Source organism: Bombus terrestris, chromosome 16 (genome assembly GCF_910591885.1).
Source record: "Bombus terrestris chromosome 16, iyBomTerr1.2, whole genome shotgun sequence".
Classification (NCBI taxonomy): Eukaryota; Metazoa; Arthropoda; class Insecta; order Hymenoptera; family Apidae; genus Bombus; species Bombus terrestris.
This window is the reverse complement of record NC_063284.1, coordinates 4464617-4484032: the sequence shown is the minus strand read 5'-3', so window position 1 is coordinate 4484032 and position 19416 is coordinate 4464617. Positions and strand designations below refer to the sequence as shown.

Genomic DNA, 19416 nt, shown 5'->3' with positions numbered 1-19416 from the left:
GACGCGAGTCAACGAAGTTCTCTGGCTGGTGAAAATTTATTTCGCACGAAGGCAAAAATTGCAAATTGAAATTCAAAATCGAGTTACGCTCCATGTCGGTAGGCAGCGCATTTGCTTTTGTTTGATAACCCACGCGAAGCTCCAGTTAAGCTGCAACTAATTTTCCTTAAGTTTTGTTAAATTCGAATTACTTCGATTAAAACCGCGGTTTAACTCGCGTTGTATTTGGATCAAGTTATTGGCTTGGCAACTAAGTGATCGCGGATTTTGTTAATACCATCTAATGATAAAATCCGCAATCACTTAGTTGCCAAGCCAATACTTCTGCTTGCAAGTTGCAGCCAGAGATTCGTTCAGATCCCCGTTCGATTCCTATTCATCTAGCAGCAAGTTCTAGCAACTTTGCTTAGACTGAACCAAGATATTATCGGTGCGGATTAGGCGACGCTTGAGTTAGCTCGACTTACGTTAAATCGCACGCTTACGTTCCATTAATTACGGATCAGGTTCGTAGCCATTTCACCGGACCTCATATTACATCCTTACGATGGTGCACGCTTTTCCGCCGGAACGGTTTCTCACCATTAACACTTTGACTGCCACGTCGAAGTCACATGATTCGCTCAGGACACCACGGGAGTATTTTTATTATTCAAGGCATATAATGGCAAAATAATAATAAGTTGATGATGTAAGACAACGTCCTTCCCAATGGACCGTTTATCTTATTGGTAGTCACGGGGACCACTGTGGCGCCTTGCTAACAGTCGATAGCGACATATTAGAACAAGGCTTCGTTTATTTCAACAAACCATTCGCATTCGTTATTTCGTCGTAGGCAAAACGTGCAGAATATATCGTTGAAACGTGTGGAAGATATTAGTAAACAGTATTACGATTATTTTTATGATTTCGACGAAACATTCGGCTGAAATGGTAGAGATAAAAAGAATTATGTTTCTGATAAACCAATGGTAGTGGTAGATCACAACAGAGGAAAATGTGCTGTAGATTTATCAGGTCAAATGATAGCATATTCTACAACATATAGAAGAACCCTCAAGTGGTATACAAAATTAGCTTCGGAGTTACTGTTAAATACATCAATTTCAAACGCGATGATGCTCTATAAACAAGCAACAAAAACAAAAATCAAGGTATCAGATTTTAGAACGGCACTCGCAATGCACCTTACACAATGCCATTCACCAGAGCCGTGAAATATACTTATTCGACGAAGATCGCGACGCGAAATGCAGAGGAAAGAAGGGCAAGCGTACCTGGCACGAAAATTCTGCGGAGAGTGCTATAAAAAATGTTAAACAATTAGGATGAAAAATTGCTAAGAATCGAGCCAAAAAGGTGACCACCTATCGTCCAGATTGTATCGATGAGCCACGTTTATGTTCAAAGTGTTTTAACACAGTGCACCGTTAGATGCAACATTTCTTCTCATTTTTCTTATCGATGTTCTAATAAAAATGTTTAATCGTTCAATGGGGCACTTTTTATCTCAAAGTATCTTCTATTTATCGGTTATATTGAAAATGCCCTAACTGTGAATTTTCATTCAATTTTTACGATTGTAAGAAGTTGAAGCGCTCCGGTCATCAATGACCACTCACGGGAGAAACCGTGGCGGGTCATATATGACCAACGTGACAGTCAAAGTGTTAATTTCGTAGAGAATAATTTTGCCGCGCGCATTAGTCCGCGTGACTGCGTTTCGCTCGTAACGGACGCGAAACGCACAGTTTTAGCGGCAATGGGTGATCAGGCACGCCATTTGTCGACTCGCAAGAATGGTCCGGACAGCTGCTGAAAAACGACAGTAATCTCGCCAAAAAATATACATTCGTTCCGTCGCCGTATTACTCCCTCGACCGATTCCCCTCTCTTTCCGTTTTTTTCCCTTCGCCGTGCGCGTTTCGCTTGATAAAAATGCGTTTTGCCGGCCGTCGTATTTTCGATAGGGAATTTTTATCGTAAACCGATTTCTGCCTCGCGCTACGTCGGCTGTCTGCTCGTTGCTCGGCCTGTTGAAGCTTCTGCCTGTTTATCGTCTTATAGAACTCGATTCGGTGCCATTTTTATCCATCCGTTTCCATATTTCCACTCGCGATTTCCATTTTTTCCAGCCTCGCGTTTCGCAGCTGACGATAACGTAAATCGAGATCGTGTGCCTGCGAAACGAAGTTACAGCTCGTCTCGGCACATTCACGGCAACGCGATCGACCAATTTCGAAATTTGATTAAATACCAGAAACTGGTAGATCGTTTCGGTGGCCTGTTCGAGGACGAACTTTCGTCCACGTATTACCCACAATCGGTTCCGTTAGTCACACGATGTTGTTCTAACGCGAGTGTTGGAAGTTTTTGTTGCGCTGCAAAAAATCACGTCGAAAGGCAGATAAGACAGCGGACGTTGTGTTGGGCCACGGATCGTTGCCAGCGAGAGAGAAAGAAGCAAATCTATGGAGAAGCCGAAAACAAACAAGTGGCGGAACTCGCGGGAATCGATAACATTTAACGGAATTACTGGAAGAGAAGCGTGACGAAGCGGGGAAACTGCGAAGAGGAAGAAATAAGTCGACGATCGAGGGAACTGTAAAGAGTAAAAACAGGTGTGCGCGACGTTGGTAATTGAAACGTTAATGGACACCGAGAAAAACCGTGACTAGAACGGTTCGACGTTAACATTACCACGGAAAAAGAGGGGGAAAAATGCAACTGGATAGAGGAAACGGGTGAAGAGAGAATGAAAGAGAAAGAGAGAGAGGAGAGTACAATGGGAGCGTCGATCGCGTTGCGGCGTCGAGAATTTTAATCGATGTTTCCGGATTGTCGTTGCAGCTATTCCGTCGCTCTTTTGTCGCCAGTAATTTTCATTCGCTAACGATTCGATTCTCGCCGCAAGAAAGCCTCGTCGAAGTCTCGTTTCTCGTTAATTGCTATCCTACCGTTGTTTTACCCTTTCACCAGACGCACGTGCTGTCCTCTTTTCTCGCGCCATCTATGCAACAAATATTTCTACGCTACTGTGTCTCTCAACGAGACTTTTTTTCGGCTAATTTTCCCTTCTCAACCCTCTCGGCCTTTACCGAACAAAGGAAACGTGGAAACGACAATATCGACCGATCGAAGGATGGAAATCTGGTAGATTTTTATGTAGACGGAATCTTTTTTATCGATTAAAACTCAATCTGCGGACGCAACATGTGCCCATCGACCCTGCCAACTTCTTTCCACGAAATTACCACGATATTTTGCAACCAAGATTCTTCCATCGTCGAAACGTCGATGTGAAAATAATATCTTTGCCTATCGTTTGGATATAAATATACGTTGAAGAAAAGTGGGCGTTTTTTATCCCTTTCTGGTGATCGTGATCTTTGGACAACAAGGTGTTTAGCATGGCTGGATGTAAGTGTTAATTACGTGGAAAATACTTGCGGTGCGAAGCGTGAAACGCAAGCGGAGGGCCAGTGTTCCTCGATCATAAAGAAATTATGGCTCGGCCACAGACAGAGAAACGCGAAGAACTCCGGAGGGAGAAGAGGGGCAGGCCGCAATCACTGTGTAACGAAGACAACAAGGACTTCCTGCATGCTTACGAAGTATACGCTGTCGGTAGTCTGCCACTTGGTCTGCATACCGGGTGTCACAAACATTTATGTAACTCGATTCCTGTTTTTCGAACCTTGCGTCGATCCGTGGCATGGTCCCGGCGTGCTACAGCGTTGTAGGAGAAATATTTCGACACAGGAAACATTCGATAATCGCACGAAAAGATCCTCTGGATAATTGCACGGTCGTCGTTCCCGTTGCCGTGGGCAAGTTTGCCTGATACAACACGAAACTCGACGGCCCACCGCGATCGAATAACGTAACACGATCCGATGTCAGATATCGCTGAGACGTGGTATCGAGTTACCAATTCAGAAGCGAAACTTTGTTATTTCTAACGTTTGTTAGAATTTTCTTGCTTCTAGCAACGTCTTTTTTGCGACGCCTCGCTGATTGGAACGAGGCCAAACACGATGTAATTTGGATGATATTTAACTTTTCCTATTTATTTAATTATCGTTTATCGAGTAAGTGAACATGCTGGAAATTATATCGCGTTTGGTGTTGTTTTAATCAGAGGAACGTAACAAACACGTTGGCGAAAGTTTCATTGATCGCAAAGCAAAGATAAAATGTCTTGGTTTTCGAGTTAAAGGTCCCAGCTTATCGCGAACCTTTAAACTTTGCCGAACTCTTCCACTCTCAGTCCTCTTTCTCTGTCACTCGCGTTCTCCCTCCTTACGTTCGACGCGTCTCAGATTTCAATTTCCAGGAACAGAGTCGTTTTTATATCCGCATCGGTGGAAAGCTCGAGTCTCGATTTTTGCACAGTTGTCGAACGTAAAATTATCGCTGTAGAACGGAAGACAGTGAACATTTAAAGGCCCGTTGCTCGATTACGTTGTATATTCTATGGAATCCGAGAATTCTCGTCGTTTCAAGGTCATTTGTTCAAAGCTCGGCCAGCTTCGAACAAATTGATCGAGCACCAAATTGGCTACGTTTAAACAGTACGACGATACATCGCTGAGTGTAACAAATTGTCACAAGAAACTGGTCACTTTCGACCTCTTTACTCCGGCGAATCGTCGCGTTGGAAGAATTAAAATCTGACGAAAATTCGCGAGTTCGCGGAGATCCAGTTCGTGAAGAAAAAGCAGGTGTCCTAAGGTTTGCCTTGTCGGTCGACTTATCCCATCTTCGTCGACGTTGTTGAAAATTTAATGCCCAGCTGTTTCACTCACTCGCACCATAACTGTAGATACCTGCAAATGGAAAACTCTTTGGCCGAAGTTTTCGCCAAGTGAGAAGCTCAACCCCTGGTCGAAAGTAGCCTTTAAAAATCAGTGTAACCCTCGAGAGACATAAACCACAGGTCCGACTCGCAGGAGTTTAGGTAGAAACACGGTCGAGTCGCAGATTTATGCGAAGTTTCCTGCGGTCGTGTCCATCCGGCGTCACCGAGCCATCCTCGTTCGTTTCTCGCCAGCGAATTATGCGAAGATCCAAGCGAGCTCCTCTTGCCAGCCGCTCGTACCGTGTTCTCCTTTGTCCGTGCCCTAACCAGGATCCTCGTAAAGCACCATACGCTCACGGAATGTCTGTTGCCGAACTCTCAAGTGTCTCGTTCACGGGCCTTGGTCTTGCATCCGGCAAACTCCATGGGCAAGTTTGATGGCTGCCTTCCCTCGCACGCTATCGGGATTATTCGAACGATAGCGGCTGGCGTCTTGGACCGGCACGCCGTATGGCTCAGCCAGCCATTAGTTTCCGAGAATCGGCTGCGATGTTGCGCGCTGGGAGTTAAACTGCCCAGTCGATTTTACATCGACTGCTGCGACTTTCGCGGTAGTCTCCAAGTGGATCGATGATACGATTGTCTGCAATTTCGTTGCACTATTTTCATAATCGACTGTTTTGACATCAAGCCATTTAGGCTCGTCGCTTTTTGAATTTTCCATTTTCGCAGTTGTCTTTACCGATCTTTGATAATTGATGGACGCAACATCCAATTTCTTTTGCTCCACGTGGCAGCTCTAATCGACAGTTTGCACAAAGACGAAGCCAGGTCCGGGACACGATTTCTCCGGCAAAGTGGAAGCTGTTGATTTCTCGGTTATGGCTTTCGCATTTCGTTAAACGGACTTCAAATTGGCTACGTTGAATGTTATCTTGAGGCTAGAATTTCCACAGACTTCTCGTGCCTTCTTTTTCATACTTCTTTTCGTTCTATCATCTTCGTAGCCATCTCTATCGAGCGTTATCCAGCTTAGCTTAAGCCGAGATTCAAGTCCCTGGAAGATTTCCGACATCGTAGATTGTTTCTTAAAGCCGAGGCTGCCTGCCGGCTGTTTAGACGAGGCTTCTCGACATAATACACATCACGGACACGGTGTCTTCGATATTTTACATAATTTTCGTGCGTCTTCGTCTTGCGTGTAGTAAGTATCGTCAGTCTGAATATCAGGATGGCGGCTCGCAGACTTGCAGAGTTGCAAATTTCTACGATGTTTCTGGTTTCATGAGCGAACGAATCGCAGGCGAAACGATGGATTGTTGGTGCTGGGAACAGCCGAGAAATGCAACGAAAAGGGTGCACAGTGGTAAGAGCGACTTTGAAATTCAGCCGCGCGAGGTAAAGTCCGTAAACTCGTAATTAGAATCGGCTGGCTAATTTGATTCACGGCGAGAGGCTGTGCGAAAGGGGTGGAGGCGGAACCGGGGGATTCTAAAAGCATCGTGGCCCCGCAACGAACGGAGTAAGTGGCAATACGCCGATGCACGAAATTCAGAATGAATTTATTAGGCGACGCGCGGAGGTCTGCTGCTGACGGTCTCTTTGAGACGTCTGTCGACGCTGCTGCATACACCGTGTCTATTTATTATTCACGACGCGCGCAGTTTTAATCGCGCGCTCGTTCCTTTTCTATTTTCCTAGCTCGCCACCATCGCAAAGCTTTTCTACCTTTCGCCTCACCTTCCACCTTTCGCTCGCACACAATCAACGGGACTCGACTATTCGCGTTTTGGATTGGCAACTAAGTGTTTGCGGATTTTGTCATTGGGTGGTAATGACAGTCACTTAGTTGCCAACGCAATATTTACGAAGAACGTAGCGCGATCCTGTTCTTTGGAAGTGGACAATGTTGTTTCTGAAAGAATTCGCTTTAGAAAGAAGTCGTACGAGGACGAGAATCGTTGCACTTGGCGAATGTTAGCATGAAAATTGCCGATGTTTCTACAGGGACGCGCAAATCAAATTTTAATTGCACGATCGTTTGCTTCCGTCTCGATTAACAGTAAAACTACCACACCAGTGAAATTGACTGGTTTTGCAATTTTATTTTAAAATTCCCACTTCGTGCTATATTTTTTTCTGCAATGATGTAATGACTTTCGTAACGATAACTGAAAGAATAATATAATGAATTTTATCTTGCTTTTTATGTATTCAAACTGAAAATAATTTTGTATCTAGGCTACTTATACCAATAGCAGTTAAAATGACTGGTACTTGTCGAAGTGTAAAAGGGTGCTGCTATCTGTTTATCGAACCTCAATTAACCAGTTTCCTCGTTTTCTACAACTCGCCGCGCGTTTTTCAAATTTCTACCGCGTATCATTCGATATGACGATATCAGTTATCAGGAAAATTCCGGATCGATCGCTGGATCGCTGGATGCTAACGCTAGAACCACCACAGCAGTGAAAATGACTGGTTCTACGATTTTATAAATGTGTCAACCCTCGTTCAGAGATCCCAAATGGATTAATAATAGCAAAAATGTACTACATAACATGGAATTGCCTCTGTAAGAAAGTAATAAATCGATAAATATACAAATATTCTATTATTACGTATTTTTTAAACCAGTCATTTTCACTGGTTTTGGTAAAAATAGCTTCGTGTTAACTGTCGGTGGTTCTAGTGTTAAGCCGCAGTTTCGTGGAATCGAGGCAAAGCACACCCGGTACATGTGCCGAGCGTGGAAGGGGCCGCGGCTGATTTGCTTTTCAGTCGCGCGACCAGTCGAACGTTCCGGAGCAGCGCGAACCGTTTGAAGTCGGCCGCGGTGTTTGCGATGGAACATTTTTTCCACGCTGGCACCAACATCCACGCTGGGTTCCTCTGCATTCACGGCGTCGTCTACGTAGCTAATATCCGGCGTCCGACGTGAAAAATCCTCGCATCCACTCGCCACCCTCCTGCCCTTCTCTCCTTTGTTGAAACGCGAATTTCGCCAACCCTCTTTTTCCCGCCTAAACGAAGTGGACGTGACGTGGTTCCGCGCCCGGAACCCCAGACATGAAAAACACAGTTTCATCGTGCACGTAATTGAATTCGGCTGCCTGCGCGCCTCTGAAATATCCTTTTCTTAGCTGCGATTTAACGTTAAAGTCAACTGTGCCCCAGTGACCTCGGTCCAAGGCGAACTCAGAAGAAACTTTAACCCTTTGCACTCGTATGTCGAGCGTGGCTGGACGTCAGTTTTTATCTCAGAAGCTCCTTTATCGAGTTCCACTCGACATTCTTTCATGTCCACCTTTTTTCGTGAAACGTGCGAAAGAAAACGAGGATTGCATCCTGGAAATTGTTTCGAGATATATCATACACTTGGAAATTAGAAAATACAACAATAGTGCGAATAAAACTGGTATTTAAGCGAATTTCTTTCCTCCTTTATTTATTTAAATTGTCTTATTTTTTAGTTAAAGTAAATTTCAAACAAAACGCTTAAAAGCGTTGGGAGCTACTGCTAACAAAATTGAAATAAAATTCAGAATGCAAAAGGTTAAAGAATGCCTTAACTCTGGTACGACCGTGACGGGTAGACCTTGACCCAAGGTTATGATGGCTCGCTGCGATATTTGCCAACGTCACGTAAAATCATTGTGTCAGAAGCTTCACCGTGTTACGTTACAACTGTGCGCAAGATGTGACGTTTATTTATATTCTGCTTCTAATTTGTTCGTATTTGACGATATCGGATCGTACAGGGTGGGGGTGGTAGTCGTAGAACCGGGCACAAAGCGACATACGTCGAAAGTACGTCAAGAAATGAGTGGAAAACGTAGAATAAAATTTGTTCGTTGGACGCTTGGTTTCTGAGAAAATCGAGTTTGAAAATTCGTCGGCTATGTGCTCTAACTCGGCCAAGCGCCGGTCAGCTACGTGCAAACAATCAACAGGAGATTATTGTGCGCGCGAGAATAAGCGAAAAAGAGGCGAAATGAAATTTCTCCGATTTAAGGCCGCGTTTACAAGGAAATAAATTTTTAACGCGTTTAATTACGCGCCCCAAACATACGCCCGATGCATTTCCAAGATTATTCTTTGCTGGAAAACGAACCATCTTATGAGAAAATTGCATTCTATATTGTTCGCTTGTTTTCAAACTTAGCATAAACACCGTGTCGATAATTTAACTGCCGTTCAGTCGGCGATTAGCCAAATTTCAAATTTTCGAGAATACTCGTCCAAGTCGATTTTCCTTTTCCCAGTTGAAAACATGTTGTAGCAAATTTTTCTCTCGTCGTTTTACGTAGAATCAGCCGAATGTGCCGCGCCGCAAGCAGAAAATCACGTCGAAAATTGGCACGAAAACGAGGAGCGTGCGGACTCGTCGAGTTTCGCAAATCGCTCGAAGTTAGCCTAACGCAGAAGATTGCGGATTGGCTTTTAAACGACTGGATCGCTGCATTGATTGTTGACCTTGCGGCACGAACCGTCGCTATTCTCGTCGCGTTTTAATGAATAACGACGAGCAATCGATAGTCCGTGGGCCGCCCAGGACTGGGTTTTCAGCAAGTCCAAGGAGAATTCCATTAAAGTTAACCGACGTGGTCAAGTACGTCTAAAGTCCATTGAATTAAACATCGATGTGGCCCTTCTGTGGCTTTGTTTACGCCCGATGCTCGATGGTCTCGGAAGAGTTGCGCGAGGAAAAGGTGTTGGTAAAGTTAGCCAGGATTCTACTCACCGCCATCTACTGCTGAGAGTGAGGCTTCTGGATATCTGAAATTGGCCGAATCCTGTTACGTTTGACGATCGGTTAATCGGCCAGTGAACGTGAAACGTTCGAACGAAAATTGAAAAAAGAAGCTGAAAATTGAAATTTGCGTTGCAACTGAAATTCCAGTTCCGACGCGCTGCCATATAACCCACGCGTCTGCACGCTGTCTGAAAGCCTTGCGTTCTTGCGAATGGCCGAGAGATCATCGAACTTCAGCTGCACCCGAACCACAAAGTTCCGAATATCCGTCGAATGTGTTTCGATCGTACGCGTAGCTTACGAACCCTCTTCTCCAAAAAAAAAGAAGGATAAAAAGGATCAAATTTGTTCCAACCTAACGGCTTTCGTATAACTGTAGAACGTAATTTCCCAGCATCGTGAGTCGACCGCCTCGTGAGTGTCCTTCCAGGAATATCAAAGATTTCGGAAAAAGAAGGAAATTTCACCTACGGATTCCCACTTTTACTAACAGACGATCCCGCGAACAGTTCTGAGACCTTAACACCAGCTCTCAGACCTCGCCATTAGGTCACCGAGTCGCAGGAAGCTGAGAATGCTGGGGCCACGGCCGCGCCTCTAATCGGCCTGGGAGATAAAAGAGCGGGAAAGGAACGTGGTCTCGCGACGAGGCTAAAACGGCGATGCGGTCAGATTAATTCAAGCAGCTGGCGTTCCATTATCCTGCGAAATAATGACAAGTTTGCGGAGGGGAGGGGGTATCGTTCGGTAATGGCTGGCGACAGTTCCATCGCGGCTCGCTGAGAGCAATATCGACGTAAATCGAGTAATAACGTCGCGAAGCAGCGGATTCCACGCCGATGTAATTCCTCGCATAAACATCCAGCATGCAATTACGCGGTAATGCAATTTCCCGCCCAAGCTGTCTCGCTTCATCCTTCTTTTTTTCCTCGCGTCTGGCGTCGCATTTCAAGGAAACCACGCGACTGTTAAAAATGAAGCGACACGTGGAACGTGCACGGCCTTCGGGACAATTGCCAGTCGCGATCGAAAACGAAGATTCGATCGGTTGCTGAGTATCACAGGATCGCGCTCCTGTCGCACAGACGATAACACGAGGAACAGGAATTTTCGTTAGCCGCCGAAACTGTCCACGTTTGTTTGATCTCAACTATTCTTCCTCACAAGATGACATGTCTGTTTTTGAATTGGTCGCGAGATAGAAGACAAAAAAGAGCGTATGAAGAGTCGTTGGAATTTGTGAAAAATTTCTAGGACAAAAGTCATGCACACCCTATCGCCGCACTTCGCAGTATAAAAGCTTCCTGAAGGAAATTTGATTCAGCAGCGAGAAGACAGTAGAAGCTTGGCCGTATAAAACGGTCTCGAACAGGCTATCGTATGATCTCTTTCTCGGCAAAGCTACGGCAATTCAGAGATGGACCAACGATTCCTTAATTTCGTTGCAAAGTGTGCGTGGTCTGACCTGGTCTACGAGCGTTCCAGCTGTTAAGAGATGGCTAGCACGGATAGCTTCGTGGATGGATGTACTACCAGGTAGATCTTTTCCATCGTTTTCTCTTTGCTTGGTCGAATTACAGCGGCACAATTGTATTCACGTATCGTCTATTGCGCCCCACCCTATGACATTCTATTCTACTGTTCTCTATTGTACTATTATTCTAGCATTTCTATCCTCTATATTCTACCATATGTATACGCTACCATTATAGTACTCTCTTTCATTCTATCGATGTAACATTCTCCTATTCGATATCATTCCGCCGTTGCAGTGTCGCCTGCCGTGTCTGTCACCAGATATATTCGCATTTCCATTTTCCAGCGTTTCGATTTTCGAAGAAATTCATATAGCAAAGGCGTGGATACTGTTAGCTGGTGCTGAAACTTCATCGAATGGCAATTACGTTGATTGAAAGGTTAACGCGAGCGTTAGAACTTGCAGACCGAGAACGCTATCGCCAACTTGTATTAGTTAACACTAGCTTGCTGTTCCGGGCAAACCTCTCTTTCTCAGTGCGATGATAAATTCCGATCGATCGGTCGTGAGAACGACTAAAGTTCTGTACCAAGCGAACAAAACTGCGTTACGAATAACTTGTTGATTCGCTTCAACAACCGTCTCTCGTTCGAGAACCTTTGAAGCAAGTTGCTGGGATTCCTTATCGTCGATATTTTACTTCGATGTTCATCGAGACGGAGAGTACCGCCCAGAGTCGAGAAGATGAGTAGCGAAACGTCGCCCTAGCGAAAGGAGTACACTCTTCCCGCTCCGATTGATTCCAACTTTGATACTCCAGCCTCGAACTGTCGAATCAGTTTTTGTCAGCCTTTCAATTCCACAGAGAGTCTTTGTATCAAGCATACTTTAGCCACTCCTGTTCTTTATCTTCCCTTACGGTATACAAAAATAAGTCCCTCGACAATCAATGTACGTTCCATGGATGCCATATCACATCTCTTCAGACGACTGTTCTATCCAAAAATTCCAAGCTTCTTCTTCTTCTTTTCTTGTCATTTGTACGTTAATTTAACTACGTCAACCTTTCATCGATGAGTCCAGTTAGATTCATAAAATAGTCAGTTTAATTATACTTATTTTTATTGAGAAGCGATCAACTTACATTCCATGGATACCATATTGGATCTCTTCAGACAATTATGCTATCCAAGAATTCTAAACTCTTCATTCTTTTCCCATTACTTGTACGTTAAAACAACTATATCATTTTCCTTGAGTCCAATAGAATTCATAATCTACTCACTTTAATTATCTTTATTTTTATTGAAAAGCGATCAACTTACATTCCATGGATACCATATTGGATTTCTTCAGACAACTACGCCATCCAAAAATTCTAAACTCTTCATTCTTTTTCCACTACTCATACCTTAAAGCAACTATATCATTTTCCTTGAGTCTAATAGAATGCATAATCTACTCACTTTAATTATCTTTATTTTTATTGAAAAGCGATCAACTTACATTCCATGGATACCATATTGGATCTCTTCAGACAATTATGCTATCCAAGAATTCTAAACTCTTCATTCTTTTTCCAATACTCATACGTTGAAACAACTATATCATTCTGCTATTCATGAGTCCAATAGAATTCATAATACAATTACCTTAACTATCTTTATTTTTATTAAAAAACGATCAACTTACATTCCATGGATACCATATTGCATCTCTTCAGACAACCATGCTATCCAAAAATTCTAAACTCTTCATTCTTTTCCCATTAATGGTACGTCAAAACAATTATATCATTTTTCTTGAGTCTAATAGAATTCATAATCTACTCACTTTAATTATCTTTATTTTTATTCAAAAACGGTCAATGTACATTCCATGGATACCTGGATGTTTTTTCTCGTCACTTGTACACTAAGGAGACTACGTCAACTTTTCACTGACGAGACCAACTCGATTCACGGTATGCTCCTTCTAACTTTCATTTTTCCGAATCTTCTATTTTGCTGCTCGTACCTTACGAAAGCAGCGTAACTCTGAACGATCCATTCCAGAGATACCAAACGGCAACGCTGCAAGCATCACTCGCCTCCAAGAATCCTAGACTTTCCACTCTTTTTTCGCCCCTAGTACTACACCAAAAAAGCATCAGCCTTTCATTAGCCGAGTCCGCTTCGATCCATCAGGCAACCCACTACCCCTGCACTTACAAATCTTCGCCTTTCTCCCTCGCATCGTACAAAAACATCCAAACTCTGTATACGCTGCATTCCACGGATAGCTGGAACTTGCGAGACAACGAAGCTTCCGCCGAAGAATCCCGCACCCTTTCCTCGCCACTTGTTCATCGATCACCGCACGGATCACGGCAGACACCCTGTGCGTGTACCGTCATCCCCTTAGATCCGTAAAAGGAAGCGGGGTCGAGCGGACGAGCGGCGCTCGCGAGTCAAAACACCCTCGGGCCAAGCGAGACCAACCCCTTCGCCACTCCGTACGTTCACTCGGACGTTTGCACGTGTGGGTCGCGCGTATGCAGCGCGTAGAAGCGTGGATTATATCGGCACATGCGCGGTGAACGGTGTCGCGTCGCCGGAGAAGCGGACGTAGCCGCCGGCGTGTCAAAACTATTCCACCCGTGGCGAACGTTCAGTACGGCGTGGTACTCGCTCGCGAACGTTCCCTTCCGTCCCTTGTGCACGCGTCCGAGCTTCCTGCTGCCGCGTGCTCGCGAGTAAACGCGTCGCTTCCGGTACCCGTTCTTCGGGGCCGGCTGGCCAGTTGGCGCGAACAGAAACGTCACAACGTTATCGCGTGTCGTTGTTTTTCCCAACACTCGTTCGCTTCTGTTGCGTTCTCGCGGTTGTTGTTCGAGTTGCCCGGTTTCTTGGAGTTTTCGTGCTCGCAGCGTTGAAACGCTTCTGTGCAGTTTGGACAACCAAGTTGCACTACGTTTGATGGCCTCTTAGCTAGACGAGTAATTTTCCAAGCGGTAAGCACGTCTCTGTAATTGCATAACTGTAGCGTCGCGTTCTTCCGGCTCTTCTACTCGTTCGTTTACGTCTATACGTTTGCATCGTCGAGGTTTGAGGAGATTTGATGGGATGATGAGATAGCGCAACTATTCGTCGCGTGGAAATTGTCATTTTGTCCTTTGAATTGGTTCGATTTAGTTGGCGTGGCGGTCGCGTGAAGTTTGAACGAGCAAGTTGGAGAAGGTTTAAGGTTTGAAGCGTGAAATAAGCGTGTTTTTCAAACGACTAATAGAATATTGTTTGTAAGTTTAGCGAGGATTGTCGGCGGTTTCGTTGGTTCGAGGTGCTGGATATTCTTCGTGCAACGGATGATAGATTCTTGGCGGTTTCTGCGGCAACGTGGTAATGTATCCGTAGCCGCTGACGCGAAATTGCGCTGGTTTGAGAGATACCAAGCAGCGTAAGAAAATGGTATCGTAAACGAAAGTAAAATACTCTCGCCTAACCACATATCGAGTAACTGACAAATAACGAGCTGCCACTTGCTCCTTTTTCTCGTAGTTTTACAATTTCATATTTATACACTTTCACGTAATATAAAACGTTTCCTTACAGGCGACACAATTTATCATTCCTCCTAACTTGTAACAATTTTAATTGTTCAGACTGCATCTAATAATAATAAGAGTAATATCGGCTTGGCAACTAAGTGTTTGCGGACTTTGTAATTGTCACCTAATGACAAAATCCGCAATCACTTAGTTGCCAAGCCAATATCATTTCATTGGATTATGTACATTCTGTTTCAATAGAAGAAACATTGTTGTGCATCTATTATTTTCTTATAAAATTAGGATATGCTACAGTTATGTATATATGTTAAGCTATCCTAAAAGTTTCTTTCATTTTATAAGGAAACAATAGAAGAACAGTATCTTTTGTTTGATATTATTTCATTGGATTATGTACATTCTGTTCCAATAGAAGAAACATTGTTGCATCTGTTATTTTCTTATAAAATTAGAATATGTTACAGTTATGTGTATATATCAGGTTGTCTTAAAAGTTTCTTTTGTTTTATAAGGGAACAATAGAAGCACAGTATCTTTTGTTTTATATTGGGTTGTCAACTAAGTGATTGCGGATTTTATCATTAGGTGGCAATTACAAAATCCGCAATCACTTAGTTGCCAAGCCAATATTATTTCATTGGATTATGTACATTCTATTCCAATAGAAGAAACATTATTGTGCATCTATTATTTTCTTATAAAATTAGGATATGTTACAGTTTTGTGTATATGTTAAGCTGTCCTAAAAGTTTCTTTCATTTTATAAGGAAACAATAGAAGAACAGTATCTTTTGTTTGATATTATTTCATTGGATTATGTACATTCTGTTCCAATAGAAGAAACATTGTTGCATCTGTTATTTTCTTATAAAATTAGAATATGTTACAGTTATGTGTATATATCAGGTTGTCTTAAAAGTTTCTTTTGTTTTATAAGGGAACAATAGAAGCACAGTATCTTTTGTTTTATATTGGGTTGTCAACTAAGTGATTGCGGATTTTATCATTAGGTGGCAATTACAAAATCCGCAATCACTTAGTTGCCAAGCCAATATTATTTCATTGGATTATGTACATTCTATTCCAATAGAAGAAACATTATTGTGCATCTATTATTTTCTTATAAAATTAGGATATGTTACAGTTTTGTGTATATGTTAAGCTGTCCTAAAAGTTTCTTTCATTTTATAAGGAAACAATAGAAGAACAGTATCTTTTGTTTGATATTATTTCATTGGATTATGTACATTCTGTTCCAATAGAAGAAACATTGTTGCATCTGTTATTTTCTTATAAAATTAGAATATGTTACAGTTATGTGTATATATTAAGTTGTTCTAAAAGTTTCTTTCATTTCATAATGAAACAATAAATGCACAGTTGTTTTGTTTTATATTGGGTTGGCAACTAAGTGATTGCGGATTTTATCATTAGGTGGCAATTACAAAATCCGCAATCACTTAGTTGCCAATCTAATATTATTTCATTGGATTATATACATTCTATTCCAATAGAAGAAACATTATTGTGCATCTATTATTTTCTTATAAAATTAGGATATGTTACAGTTATGTGTATATGTTAAGCTGTCCTAAAAGTTTCTTTCATTTTATAAGGAAACAATAGAAGCACAGTATCTTTTGTTTGATATTATTTCATTGGATTATGTACATTCTGTTCCAATAGAAGAAACATTGTTGCATCTGTTATTTTCTTATAAAATTAGAATATGTTACAGTCATGTGTATATATTAAGTTGTTCTAAAAGTTTCTTTCATTTCATAATGAAACAATAAATGCACAGTTGTTTTATATTAGGTTGGCAACTAAGTGATTGCGGATTTTATCATTAGGTGGCAATTACAAAACCCGTAATGATTTAGTTGCCAGCCCAATAATTGCGAATATTCATAATTGGGTAATAATTTCAGAAATTAGCAAATGATATATATTTTGTAAAATCGATAAAAGCTACAGCGGAATTTACAATTATACGGGTAATTGTAGAAGTCTGTTAAAAAATTGTTTGTAATCGTAGAACAGTAAAATTTCGCGTTGGCGTTAGAACGTTGAAGATGTGGAAAACGTAAGGCGCGGACAGAAAGAGCTGTCCCAACGGTATATCAGCAAGTTATCGCAGATTTCGATGGCCGGTTGCGGTCCACCGATCGTTGGGTATCTCCGTTGAGGAAACTCTCGTTTCTAGGAAACTTGTGTTGCGTAACGCGCGCGACGCGAGTCGGATGAGCTACACGACCGAACGATTCCACTGAAAACAGCGAATCAGCTGTTCTCCTCGATTTAACTCCTTTGCTTTGCGGTTCGTTCCGCGTTTTAAAACTCTTTTTCCTCGAAGATCAAACGCGCGATATTTGCGTACCGTCGCTCGTCAAATAATGGCAAACATCCAATTTCAGATACAAATTTCAAGAAGTTGTATGCAAATCGAGATTGCGAAAGATTCTACGGATCTGTGGATTTTTATCGAACGTACGAAATCGACGACAAATTGTCGATTAGAATGTTCAGTGTTGCAAAGAATTTACAATCAAATGTACAGTCTTAAAATAGAAAAATGTTAACAATAAGTCGGTATCCTTCGTTGAGAAATTTAAACGTGATTTCATCAAAATTCAAATTTCTCTGATTGCTGTGTTCGATGCACAGGGCTATTTGCTTTATTTGGTCCGCGACTTGGAAACCGCACAAACTGGCTATCATGATTTTCACGTAACAAAGCCGCGTTATGACAGTTTGACATTAACAGATGTCGATCTCGTAATTCCGCATCGCCGTCTAAAAATCAATTTTATCGTGTCATAATATTCCGCCGTACGCAACTGCGATAACACAGTGGCAAATCAAATCGTTAATCGTACATTTCCTAGTTAGATTACATCCTGTCGGAAATAAGGTAAACGCAGCAGGCCGATACGAATCAGAAATTAAAAGAGTCGCAGTCCGAGATTAAAAGGGAAATATCAAGATAAAATCTTCAAATTAAATCACCGTGAGATCCGCCACAGAAATCATCCATCTCTCTCCGTATTTCTCTTTCTTCTCTGTTTCAACCAAAAAGTATATTGCCAATTAAAAAAAAAAAAAAAAGAAAGAGAAAGGGAATACTCCTCATCTTTTAATTCGAATTTCCACTTGGGACGGATGCAATCCTGTTCATCGTAAACAAACAGTCGAACCGAAATATTCGAGGCCAATGAATCGATTCGCGTCCGAGCTCGCGATCAGCCTATTTTTAAAATTCAAATGCGCACACGCCGCTGTTGTTTATGGAATCGTCGCGGAGAATGGAAGCCTGGGGCGGGGAGGGGCCGGCAGGATTCGATATACGCCGGTCGTTATTAACATACGAGTAATTGGTATTGTTCGATAAAACCGCCGGTTTCGCGATAAATCGAATAGCAATACGGAGATTTCCGCGTGCAAAAAATCCCGTTACGTGCATCGATTGTTGGCGTTACGTTGCGGTCGTTTCGCTTCTAAACGATTTTCTTCGCTGCCGATAAGTCGATCCTTTTCGACGTTTATTAGCATACGATAATTGCCAGCGAGCTCGTAGCTCTTTCCTATCGCCGTCGTTCTATCTTTTTTTTTTTCTTTTTTTTTTAATAAATGTCCATTTTCTGCTGTTAATGGCGTTTCCTGGTTTCGTAATGGCTTCAGTCGTTTCAGTCGTTGGACACGTGCAACGATTGATAAAAATCGAACGCCAAGTACGTGTGCCCCGTAAAACGCGAATCGACTTTGACCCACAAACGTATCTCGCGAAACGTACACGCGAAGGCCTGCCGATAAAACGTGTCTCATATTTAGTGCTGCGCTAATTTCACGACAAATTGCGAAAGAGATGGCCCACAGATGGCCCACAAAGTTGTACCCACAAACGGCCCACAAAGTTATACCCACAAGTGGTCCACAAAATGTGAACCCACAAATGACCCACAAAGTTGTGCCCACAAATGACCCACAAAGTTGTGCCCACAAATGACTCACAAAAATACGAATCCAAGACGAGCCGCAAAGTTATTCCCGCGAACGCGTGTTGGGAGACATCTCGGCCACAGATCGATCAGCCACAAACGACCCACAAAGCTAACGTAAACTGTCCTCTTTGAACCTTCAGACGGCAGGTGGAAGATCCAGGCGCCGAAAACAGCCTGCACAGCTCGAGGAAGAAAAACAGTCGGGACGAAATCCGAAGGAGAGTAGGGAAAGCGGAGAAAACGGCGAGGTAAATCGAATTAAGGAAACGGCGCGTTCCTGTTGGACCGGTTGGCGTCAGACTGCACACGTTGCGAAGAGGCCGCGTCCTCGCGACGATTTCGTCGAGCGCATCGAGTGAATCGCGATAGAGCACCCTCGACACGTCTGCTTGTCGAACAAAAGGGACGGCAGCTTGAATCCGGCTGGCCACTCGTCGCGCCAACCCCTATTTTTCTGCCCCTCTGCCGTCTGACCATCTCGCTCGTCCGCGCCCCTCTCCAACGAGCAGAATCGAAATCGAAGGTCGAGCGTTCGTTGATCCGCGATTGGAGAGCGAGGGGATTTTTCAAGGCAAGGTAAGCCGTTCGTGGTAATCGTCGCTTCGTGCATAGGGCTAATTCTTTCAAATTGAACTTTACGTGCTGCTGGCTGAACCACGATGATAATTAGACTGCGGATTTTCATGCGCCTACAGGAAATATAGAGACCCAGAAATGCACGTGCAACTCCTATAGCCAGAAATAAAGAATTAATAGAATTCTTTTCAACAGTGTAATCTACGGTTGAGCTTCAAGTCGCGTTCAAGTTACGCTAAACATCGTAACTTATTG

At 42.9% G+C, this 19416-nt stretch overlaps 1 protein-coding gene across 7 annotated transcripts in view; it reads left to right on the top strand.

Moving 5' to 3' along the window:
* Positions 1–19416, top strand: part of LOC100651185 (alpha-mannosidase 2) — a 167767-nt gene that overhangs the window by 69200 nt on the left and 79151 nt on the right. Inside the window, exon 1 of one of the 7 annotated variants that reach the window (XM_048413453.1) lies at positions 9187–11096. The exons of 4 other annotated variants lie outside the window; for them this stretch is intronic. The gene's annotated coding sequence lies outside the window, so the exon portion shown is untranslated. Of the gene's footprint in view, positions 1–9186; positions 11097–13715; positions 14030–18841; positions 19162–19416 lie in introns of those variants that run through there. 2 more of the 7 variants (XM_012319570.3, XM_048413452.1) reach the window with 2 other exon arrangements.